Genomic DNA, 11,915 nt, shown 5'->3' with positions numbered 1-11,915 from the left:
AACAGAAGACATGAGAGAGAGAGAGAGGGGTGGGTTGATTGAATTTTCCTGGACTGCAGGAAGGCCTTCAACACAGTTCCTCACAAGAGATTAGTACAGAAGCTGGAGGATCAGGCACGTATAACAGGAAGGGCACTGCAATGGATCAGAGAATACCTAACAGGGAGGCAACAACGAGTCATGGCATGTGATGAGGTATCACAGTGGGCACCTGTGACAAGCGGGGTCCCACAGGGGTCGGTCCTAGGACCAGTGCTATTTTTCATATATGTGAATGACATGATGGAAGGGATAGACTCAGAGGTGTCCCTGTTCGCAGATGATGTGAAGTTAATGAGGAGAATTAAATCAGATGAGGGTCAGGCAGGACTAAAGGGACCTGGACAGGCTGGACACCTGGTCCAGCAACTGGCTTCTTGAATTTAACCCCACCAAATGCAAAGTCACGAAGATCGAGGAAGGGCAAAGAAGACCGCAGACAGAATATAGGCTAGGTGGCCAAAGACTGCAAACCTCACTCAAGGAGAAACATCTTGGGGCAAGTATAATATTGAGCACGTCTCTGGAAGCACACATCAACCCGATAACTGCGCTGCAGCATATGGGAAACCTGAGAATAGCATTCCGATGCCTCAGTAAGGAATAGTTCAAGACACTGTACACTGTGTACGTCAGGCCCATACTGGAGTATGCAGCACCAGTTTGGAATCCACACCTGATCAAGTACGTCAAGAAATTAGAGAAAGTGCAAAGGTTTGCAACAAGGTTAGTTCCAGAGCTAAGGGGAATGTCCTACAAAGAAAGGTTAAGGGAAATCAACCTGACGACACTGGCGGACAAGAGGGTCAGGGGAAACATGATAACAACATACAAAAATACTGTGAGGAACAGATAAGGTGGATAGAGACAGGATGTTCCAGAGATGGGACACAGCAACAAGGGGTCACAACTGGAAGTTGAAGACTCAGATGAGTCACAGGGATGTAAGGAAGTATTTCTTCAGTCACAGAGTTGTCAGGAAGTGGAATAGTCTGACAAGTGACGTAATGGAGGCAGGAACCATACATAGTTTTAAGACGAGGAATGATAAAGCTGATGGGGCAGGGAGAGAGAGGACCTAGAAGCGTTCAGTGAAGAGGCGGGGACAGGAGCCGAGTCTCAACCCCTGCAACCACAAATAGGTCAGTACACACAGGGAGATAGACATAGGGAGACAGAGTTATATAGAGACAGTCACACAAAAAGAGACATTTGATGGTTCAAATGTCTTGGATCAAGAGGCAAACTGTACCCCAGACACACACACTACCTTCCCCCCATCCAGAGTGCTAGGCCTGCCCCTAGGCCTACAGAATCTTAATGATGTCCTCAAGAAGGCCCAAAGAATAGCAGCCAATCAGCTTTGATGCACAGAAGGGGAGGCCAGCTCTAGTTCCTGGAATCAAGAACCCTTCACTAGCATCCTGGCAATACCCTCCCTCCCCCACTATTGAAGGGCCAAGGTATTAACCCGTAAATGGTCCAAACGTATATATACGTTCACTACCGTACTGCCCCAACCTTTTTAAGAAAAAAACATTGTTGTTTTTTAATAGGAAAAAAGAGCATATGGTACCCAGGCATCCCCAATTATTTTAATATGGTGCACAGTGAGTGCTCACACCCATTCTCACATGTCTAGGCGACTCAGGCTTATCGTGGCAATGTTAAATGTAGGACACATAAAACGTATATATACGTTTGGGGCACTAGTGGTAAAAACGTATATATACGTTTGGACCGTTTACGGGTTAAAAATTTTTTTTTTTTTTAAATTTTAGCAAAATAGCAAATATTCCATTCAATGGGCCCAGGAGCTGTGATCCAACCCCCAAAGAGAATAAGAAAAGAAGCTGGCACAAAAACACATCAATTCAACCAACTCAAAAAAAAATTTCCCCCCTTTTTTCCGTCAATTTTGAAAAAAAAAAAAGCATCACTAACCCTTAAACGGTCCAAACAAATCGACGTTTAAATTCGTAGCTACAAAAGTAGATCTACTTTTTTACATATTTACAAATATAACAAAAAAAAAATGAAGATAGTTTTTTTTACACGTTTTCACATGTAAAACGAAAAAAAAAGATCAACATTTTTTTTACATACTTTCAGATGTTGAAAAAACGTATACAGTGGACCCTCGACTAACGCTATTAATCCGTTCCTGAAAGCTCATCGTTAGTCAAGTTAATTTTCCCCATAAGAAATAATGGAAATCAAATTAATCTGTGTAGGACACCCCAAAGTATGAAAAAAAAAATTGTTTTTACCACATGAAATATTAATTTTAATACACACAAACTGAAGACATGCACAGTTACATGACACTTACCTTTATTGAAGATCTGGTGATGATTGATGGGATGGGAGGAGGGGAGAGGTGTTAGTGTTTAGAAGGGGAATCCCCTTCCATTAGGACTTGAGGTGGCAAGTCCTTTTCCGGGGTTACTTCCCTTCCCTTTAAATTTCTCAAACCAACCTTTGCTGGCCTTAAATTCACTCACATCACCACTAGTTGCTGGCATTTTTTTAATTAAATCGTCATGCAACTTCCTAGCCTTTTCACATATGATCGCTTGAGAGATGCTATCTCCTGCTATCTGTTTTTCGTTTACCCACACCAATAACAGTCTCTCAACATCTTCGAGTACTTGCGATCTCAGTTTCGAAAACATAGTTGCACCTTTGGCAAGAACAGCTTCCTTGATTGCCGTTTTCTTGGCCACAATAGTAGCGATGGATGATTGGGGTTTTGTGTACAACCTGGCCAGCTCGGAGACACGCACTCCACTTCCATACTTAGCAATGATCTCTTTCTTCATATCCATAGTAATTCTCACCCTTTTTGCTGTAGGGTTGGCACTAGAAGTTTTCTTGGGGCCCATGGTGACTTATTTTGCAGGTGCAATCACTAAAAAGGCTGTGATAATATGAAATGTTCCGATTGTATGCTTGGAAGCGACTGCGGTGGCTGGCTGGCTTGTAAACACTGGCCAGAAGTGGACGCGTCTCAGATGGAACTAATAGTGTTGGTCGAGTTTTTTAGCGCTAGTCGAGGCAAAAATTTTGCGTTAAAATGTATCGCTAGTCGGATTTATCGTTAATCGATGCCATCGTTGGTCGAGGGTCCACTGTATATACGTTTGGACCATTTAAGGGTTAAAAAACTAAAAAAAAACTTTTAATACAAATTAATATAAATTTATTCGATAAAAAATTTAATTTTCCATAAAACACTTCAAAGAAAAAAAAAAAGATCTCGGGGCATCACTGACTTTTATTTATGAGGGAACAACGACTCACATCAACTCGAGAACTGAGGACGGCCGTCCAACGAACAGAGTCGGGTCGGAATGGTCCACTATCAACGATGAAAAACCATTATTTTTGCACCTGGCCAAAAATGATTTCTACAGACTGATTTTTTTCAGTAAAAAATTATGTAAAAACAAAGACAGTTTAAATTCATATCTATAATGTCTATTGTATCTGTTGTTTATTGTATCTGTTGTCTATTGTATCTGTTGTCTATTGTATCTGTTGTCTATTGTATCTGTTGTCTATTGTATTTATAACGTCTTTTATATGTTTTGTCTATTGTATCTATAACATCCATTGTATCTGTTGTCTATTGTATCTGCAATGTCTATTGTACCTGTTGAGTCTATTTTACCTGTCAAGTCTATTGTATCTACAATACCAATACAGTCTATCATACGCAGCATTTTGAGAGAAACTTGGTTTTAAAATCTGCATTAAGCTCTCTTATAAAGCTCTGCTATACAGGAGGAGCTTTTGGCAAATGAGCTTAAAAAGCTTATCCAAAATTAGCCAGAACTTTTTACGAAGGCCTTTACAAGTTTACCTGGAGAGAGTTCCAGGTAAACTCCAAGTAAACTTGTAAAGGCCTTCGTAAAAAGTTCTGGCTAATTCAAGTGCCGTTGAATTTTGAATGCACTTTTTCAATCGCATTTATGAACAACAAGTCATGCTATATAGAGGAGCTTTAAAAGAGAGCTCACTGTACAATTATATAGAGGAATACTCACACATACAGTAGAGTCCCATATAAGATTGCATTCCTGAAGAGAAGCAACTTAAGCGAATTCTTGTTAACCCTTTCAGGGTCCGTCCCGTAGATCTACGGCTGGTCGGTGAGTGTCCAAACCGTAGATCTACGCCAAAATTCTAGCGCCGTCAAATTTAGCGCGAAAGCGCTCATAGGCCTACATATGAGAGAATGGGTCTGCGCCGTGGGTGTGCGCCATAAACAAAAAATCTAGGCGCCTGCATAGCATTGTGGGAACGCCGGCTCAGTCGCCCTTGTTCACCATGCCTCGTCGCAAGTCAGCTCTCACTCCCCGGAAAATTGGGACTCTCCTCTTCCTATCTGATAGTTCTGATACTGATGGAAGTGGAAATGAAGACGAATTCTACGGCTTTGATCAGTTAGTGACCGAAAAGAATGACCAGGATATCGATAATAGTGCAGAAAACCCCGACGATCCTCGACCTTCTACCTCTGGTGTGGGCACTCGTGACTCACGGTCGGGTGTTCCTAAACGTAAGAGAAAACTAATATTTTCCCGTGGCCTGGCCTCTGACTTCAGTAATGACGATGATTCTGACGTGGATTGTGATTTTATTGCGCTCGACGATCATTCGAGTAGTGATAGTGAGGAAACATATTCACCAGTGAAGCGTCGGTATGTTCGCCGCCGCATGCGCTCGGGTAGTGTACCCTATGCTGTGTCTAGGGGACGGAGTACATCCCGTAGTACATCCCGGAGTACATCCCGGAGTACATCCCGTGGCCCTACACCCGTTTTAGGTAGTGATAGTGAGGATGATGTGGCTACACTTGGCATGGATGGGCCACAAACATCAGTGGATGGTGTTAGTGGGGCTGGTGGTGGTAGTGGCACCGCCATGCGTGACTCGCTGCTCCACGCGGGGACCCACGCTGCTGACTCGTCAGTTCAAGGACAAAGCGGAGCGTCACCCACGAGCCCGCCACAACCACCCGTTCAACCAGCCTATGATGTCCAGTATCCACCAGCAAACCGTATCTGGGATTGGCAGCAAAATCCCAATTTTGTTCCCAGCCCTCACCACTTTGATGACTCTCAAAGTGGAATTCTACCTACCTGTCCCCTTGGAACCACGGCCAATGAACTGGAATTCTTTGAATTATTCTTTGACCAGCCATTGATGGAAATTATTGTCAGGGAAAGTAATAAGTATTTTCAGTACACCATGGCAAATACGATCCTATCACCACAGTCAAGACTACACAGGTGGAAAGAGACGACTGTTGCAGAAATGTATTTGCTTTTTGCAACAATAATGCTTATGCCTCACGTCTATAAGCATAATATAAAAGCATACTGGTCCACAGATCGGCTAATTTGTACCCCATCCTTCAGTGAAATAATACCAGTGAACAGGTTTATCTTACTGTTACGTATGTTGCACTTCTCTGACAAAACCAGGCCTGACAGAAGTGACAGGTTATACAAGATTAGAAATGTTTTCATGTATCTCAAACAAAAGTTCAGGATATACTTTTATCCATTCAAGAATCTTGTAATTGACGAGTCTTTGATTTTGTTCAAAGGTAGACTGTCATTCAAGCAGTATATACCGAGCAAGAGGAACCGCTTTGGTATAAAATTGTTTGTACTCTGTGATTGTGACAGTGGCCTGGTGTTGGATATTGTTGTATACACGGGTAGTAAAACATTGAAAGATACCAAGATGTTATTGGGTATATCAGGTGACGTAGTGAGAAACATGATGGCACCATATCTTGGTAAGGGCCATACATTATATACCGATAACTGGTACACAAGCCCATTACTCAGTGATTTCATGCGAGTGAACAAGACAGATGTGTGTGGCACAGTGCGTTCTAATCGTAAACATATGCCCAGGCTCAATGCAGGTGTTCGTGGTGATGACGTGCAGGTGTTTACTGCCAATGACATCATGGCATTACGGTGGCATGACAAACGAGATGTCACATTGTTGACAACCATTCACCGTAATGAAATGCAAGACAGTGGCAAAGTTGATCGAGTGACTAATGAACGTATTCGAAAACCAGTGACAGTGATTGATTATACACAAAACATGCGCTTGGTTGACAAGTGTGACATGCAGATTGGTTTTGTTGACTGTGTTCGTAAGAGTTACAAGTGGTACATGAAACTTTTCTTCCATCTCATGGACATTTCAATGCTGAATGCATATAATATGTACCAAATAAAGACTGGTAACAGACCACCGTATGGTGAATTTTGTTTGTCTGTTGTCAGACAACTCATAATGAAGTACCAGGTAACAACACCTGCAATACAACAAGGTCCTCGAATTCATCACAATATACCCAAGCGTTTGAGGAGAGAAGGTGATCATTTCATAATACAGCTTCCTTCAACTCAAAAGAAATTTGCTCAGAAGAGATGCATTGTCTGTGCACAAACAAAACGACGGCAACAAAGACGCAAAGACACTCGGTTTATGTGTGAGGAATGTAAGGTGCCTCTGTGCATGGTGCCTTGTTTCAAGGAGTTCCACAAGCTCCAGCAGTTCTAAAACCATGTCCAGTGATTGTAAATATGTAAATATATGATAGAACATTAGTATTATACAATATTTGTGCATGTTTATTGTAATAAACAATAGTGGTAAACAATAATATGATAATAACTTTAGTGCGGTTATTGTGTTCAATACAGTGAGTTTATATATATAAATTATATACAGTATTGGTCTCTCAGGCCCCAAATGTTAGTAGGAATAGAAAAAAATTGGAAAAGAAAAGAAAAAACAACAAAAAAAAACAAAATAATATAATACGCGTATGTGGAATTCGTCGATGTTGCCGCCACCACATCATTTTCTACAAACTTCTTGGCACTGTATCTCGGTAAGTACTGATCAGATTCTAATTTTTTTTGTTTTATTACCTTCACAAAAATATGCTCTTTAATTCTGTAAGAAAAAATAATTTTTTTTTTTTTCAAAATTCCTTGGACACTGGTGCGTGACTTCAGATTTTGGCCTTGGACCCTGAAAGGGTTAAGGAGAGTTAAGAACATATGGGGAAAATACGGTTAGGTTCTCCACCCCTCAAAACAAAATAACCCATGTGCGACTAATGTGACATTTTATTGTGGCAACGTTTCGCTCTCCACAATAAAATGTCACATTAGTTGCACTTGTGTCCTTTTACTTTACATATTGTCGGTAATTCTACCAACATTATTACAAAATGATAACCCACCTATAGGTCACTACCTCCCATACAGTGGAGTCAAGAATGATTCTGAATCGACCGCTTTACTTGTTCTTACCCTGTGGACAAGTCATTTTGACTTTTTTGGATTATCCTGGTTGTAATTTACACACATTACTATGTATGATAATTTGTGTAACTGTATTTATGTGTACCTATACCTTAATAAATTTACTGTGCACCCCATATCCATCCTCGTGTGAACAATAAACTAGCGGCTTCAGCAGCAAAATCCAAAATTGTTGTATCAAGTTTACTGTTATTCAAAACTGAATAAATTATTACAGCCAGAAATATAACGGACATCAATACAACAGACTTTTAAAATTATGGTCAAAATCTGCTGCTTAAATCATACAATTCTTCTAATTGAATGTCATCTAATGTTGAGTTCATGAACTGAAAGTTGTCTAATGTCAAAAATTGAGCAAAGTAACCTTTATGAAGGGGTTCAGGGAAACCGGTTAGCCGGACTCGAGTCCTGGAGGTGGGAAATACAGTGCCTGCACTCTGAAGGAGGGGTGTTAATGTTGCAGTTTTATAACTGTAGTGGAAGCACACCTTTGGCAAGACAGTGATGGAGTGAATGATGATGAAAGTGGTTTTTTCTTTTATTGGGTCACCCTGTGTTGGTGGGAAATGGCCAATGTGTTAAGAAAAAAATAATAAAATACAACTTACTAGACTAAGCATTTTTTCATATAATCACGTACGATGATGTATTTAATATACTTAACCCGTAAACGGTCCAAACGTATATATACGTTTTTTCAACATTTGAAAGTATATATAAAAACTAGATCTTCTTTTTGTTTTTTTTACATTTGAAAATGTGTAAAAAAACTTTGATCTACTTTTTTTTTTGTTATATCTGAAAATATGTAAAAAAAACGTAGATCTACTTTTGTAGCATTACACATGTGAACGTAGATCTGCTTGGACCGTTTACGGGTTAAATATGCAAAACAACCATGGGCAGGGGGGGGAGTTGAATGATAGCTCTAGGCCTTTCATGTTGCAATCAAGACATCATCAGGACCTTGAAATGTTGCTTGGACCTCCTCCTCTCTTCTGCAGCATTACAAGTTCCTCATGTGTTGACTGCAACACGAAAGGCCTAGAGATATCACTTGTCTCCCCTCGGGGTTGGTCTGCATCTTGTATCGCTTGTTCTCGATACAGTGGACCCCCGCTTTACGATCACCTCCCAATGCGACCAATTATGTAAGTGTATTTATGTAAGTGCGTTTGTACGTGTATGTTTGGGGGTCTGAAATGGACTAATCTACTTCACAATATTCCTTATGGGAACAAATTCGCTCAGTACTGGCACCTGAACATACTTCTGGAATGAAAAAATATCGTTAACCGGGGGTCCACTGTATTTGCATAATACTTAAATATACATTCATTATATACTCATTAAATCAATTTTATTTGTATACATTTGATGACCTTGTATACGTATGTATAATAAACTCAAATTAAGTCGCAATTAACAATCAAATAAATGGAAGGGTTGACGAGGGGCTTGAACTACAGTCCATAAATTGACAGTCCGACACCCTGCCATCTCGACAGTGCCACGTGGCCTGGTGGCTAAAGCTCTCGCTTCACACGGCGAGGGTCTGGGCTCGATTCTCAGTGAGGGTAGAAAGACTGGGCGTGTTTCTTTACACACCAGTCAACTAACACCCAGGTACTACCTGGGTGTTATTTGACTGGTGTCGGTCGCATCCTGGGACAAAACTGACCTAATTTGCGGGAAATGCTCAGCATAGCAAGGGGTTTTCTATATAGTAGTATGTCACTGATGTCAGCTATGGTCTGTATACCTCGCACATGTACTTGTAGTAAATAAGCATAATATAATATGATTATTACAGCCTCTCCTCACTTAGCGACATACTCGTTTACCGACGCCTTGGACTTATGACGGGGTCTCTGACCAGTATTCATACCTATATAATGTATAATACAGCTGATTTTTATTCTGTTAATTTCAATATACACTACACTAATGTATAAACATTTAAAAATATATCAGAAATGTTATAAACGGTACAAAGGTGACATAAAAACAATATCGGTAGCACACTCAGCTCACACAGTGAGGTCTGGAGTTTGAATCTCCTCCGGTATGGCTGGAAAACATTAGGGATGCGTTTCCATAAAACACCTGTCCCTGTTCATCCATCAGTTTAAAATGGGTTCCTGGGTGTTAATGGACTGGTGTGGGTCGCATCCTGGGGACAAATTTAACCAAATTTCCAGGAAATGCTCAGCATAACAAGGGGCTTTCTATATAGCAGTATGTCATTGATGTCAGCTATGGTCTGTATACCTTATACAGTGGAACCTCAAAAATCGAACTGCTCCCAACACGACCAATTATGTAAGTGTATTTTTGTAAGTGCTTTTATAAGTGTATTTTTGAGGGTCTGAAATGGACTAATCTAATTTACATTATTCCTGATGGGAATAAATTAATTTGGTAAAGGCACTCGAACAGCCTTCTGGGCCGAAGAAAGTTCGATATTTGAGGTTCCACTGTACATGTCTCACAAAATCGTAATGACATGATTGCAAACAAACCATACCGCGGTCACAAAGGCTAACGCGACAGTCTGGAGTTTTGAGACTCTCTGACCTCGGGTTCAAACCCCACCCGTGGTATGATTTACCTTGTACACGTACTTGTAGTAAATATATTATTATTATAATACCCTAGACAGTACAGCATCGGACAGTCAATTTACAGACCTCGGTTCAGGCCCCTCGATCACCCTTCCATTTATACATATACACAATAAGATAAGATAAGATAAGATAAGATAAGATTTCGTTCGGATTTTTAACCCCGGAGGGTTAGCCACCCAGGATAACCCAAGAAAGTCAGTGCGTCATCGAGGACTGTCTAACTTATTTCCATTGGGGTCCTTAATCTTGTCCCCCAGGATGCGACCCACACCAGTCGACTAACACCCAGGTACCTATTTGCTGCTAGGTGAACAGGACAACAGGTGTAAGGAAACGTGTCGAAATGTTTCCACCCGCCGGGAATCGAACCCGGGCCCTCCGTGTGTGAAGCGGGAGCTTTAGCCACCAGGCCACCGGGCCAATGTTTATCGCCTTCGTAGTCTTAAGTTAGAAATACTCTGTATATCCATGTATTATGTGCGAATAAATTTTGAATTAGAAATTAGAGCTGAATTCGAATTTATCAGCATTGTATAAAGCTTATCTTAGCCTCGGATAATTCTATATATCACTGTTATGTTTAAAGTTGTATATGGTGTATTACCCAGGTTGTTGTATATAGTGTATTATCCAGGTTATGATGTATAGTATGTTGTATTATTTAGATTAATTTGTATAAGTTGTATTATAAATCATAAAGACTGACATACAAATCATATAAATCCTGTAAATTGTGGCAATATATACACAGTTCAATATATATATATATATATATATATATATATATATATATATATATATATATATATATATATATATATATATATATATATATATTCATACAAATCCCAACTACAAATCATATAAATTCCATCATGTGGGAGAAATAGGCCTATAAAAATCCCTTATGGAAATACAAAACCCATAATACAAATCCCTTCATATACATCACAAAACCATCAAAATCCCCCATAAATCATACAAATCCCACCACAGTAATTATATAAATCCCCGTAATATAAATCACACAGAAACCCACAATACAAATCATATAAAAAAATCCTTCTATACACATCACAAAACCATCAAAATCCCCCACAAATCCTCCACAATATATAAATAAAACATATAAATCCCCGTAATATAAATCACACAAAAACCCACAATACAAATCATATAAACAGACCCCTCATACACATCAAAATCCCCCACAAATCCCCCCACAAATCCCCCACAATATATAAATAAAACATATAAATCCCCGTAATATAAATCACACAGAAACCCACAATACAAATCATATAAACAGACCCCTCATACACACCACAAATCCCCACAAATCCCCCACAAATCCCCCCACAAATCCCCCACAATATATAAATAAGACATAAATCCCCGTAATATAAATCACACAGAAACCCACAATACAAATCATATAAACAGACCCCTCATACACACCACAAATCCCCCCACAAATCCCCCACAAATCCCCCACAAATCCCCCAACACTAACCTCACACCCGTCTTCCTCCCTCACAAAAATCAACATAAATCGAGTGTTGGAGGTGGTGTTGGAGGACCATATGTTGGAGTACGGTGGAGTGATGGAGTGGCAGCAGCAGGATGGAGTTACAGCCTCCAGCAGCCAGTCAATGACTCGTAAATAAGAGAAAACTGGAGCCTCTTTCAGCCGCCATTGAAAACGAGAGGAAATTCTAGCCCGGTTGTCTTAACTATATATAAATTACTATATACATCGATGTCTGGGTTGATATATATATTCTTTCCTTGTTTTATGGCTTCAGGAATTTATATACATTAGTTTGGGCTTGTTTTAGTCACTCTAAATTGATTTATATGAGGTTTAAGGCCACAA

At 40.0% G+C, this 11,915-nt stretch overlaps 1 protein-coding gene across 5 annotated transcripts in view; it reads right to left on the bottom strand.

Annotated features, from left to right (window-relative positions):
- Nucleotides 1–11,711, bottom strand: part of LOC128700964 (peptidyl-glycine alpha-amidating monooxygenase B) — a 111,816-nt gene extending 100,105 nt beyond the window's left edge. For 4 of the 5 annotated variants that reach the window (XR_011391001.1, XR_011391002.1, XM_070079717.1 and 1 more), the window contains exon 1: nucleotides 11,553–11,710. The gene's annotated coding sequence lies outside the window, so the exon portion shown is untranslated. Of the gene's footprint in view, nucleotides 1–11,552 lie in introns of all 5 variants that reach the window. The other variant, XM_053794476.2, reaches the window with a different exon arrangement.
- Between the last annotated feature and the right edge of the window lie 204 nt (nucleotides 11,712–11,915).

Source organism: Cherax quadricarinatus, unplaced genomic scaffold, assembly GCF_038502225.1.
Source record: "Cherax quadricarinatus isolate ZL_2023a unplaced genomic scaffold, ASM3850222v1 Contig7, whole genome shotgun sequence".
Taxonomy (NCBI): Eukaryota; Metazoa; Arthropoda; class Malacostraca; order Decapoda; family Parastacidae; genus Cherax; species Cherax quadricarinatus.
This window is presented reverse-complemented; position numbering and strand designations above follow the sequence as displayed.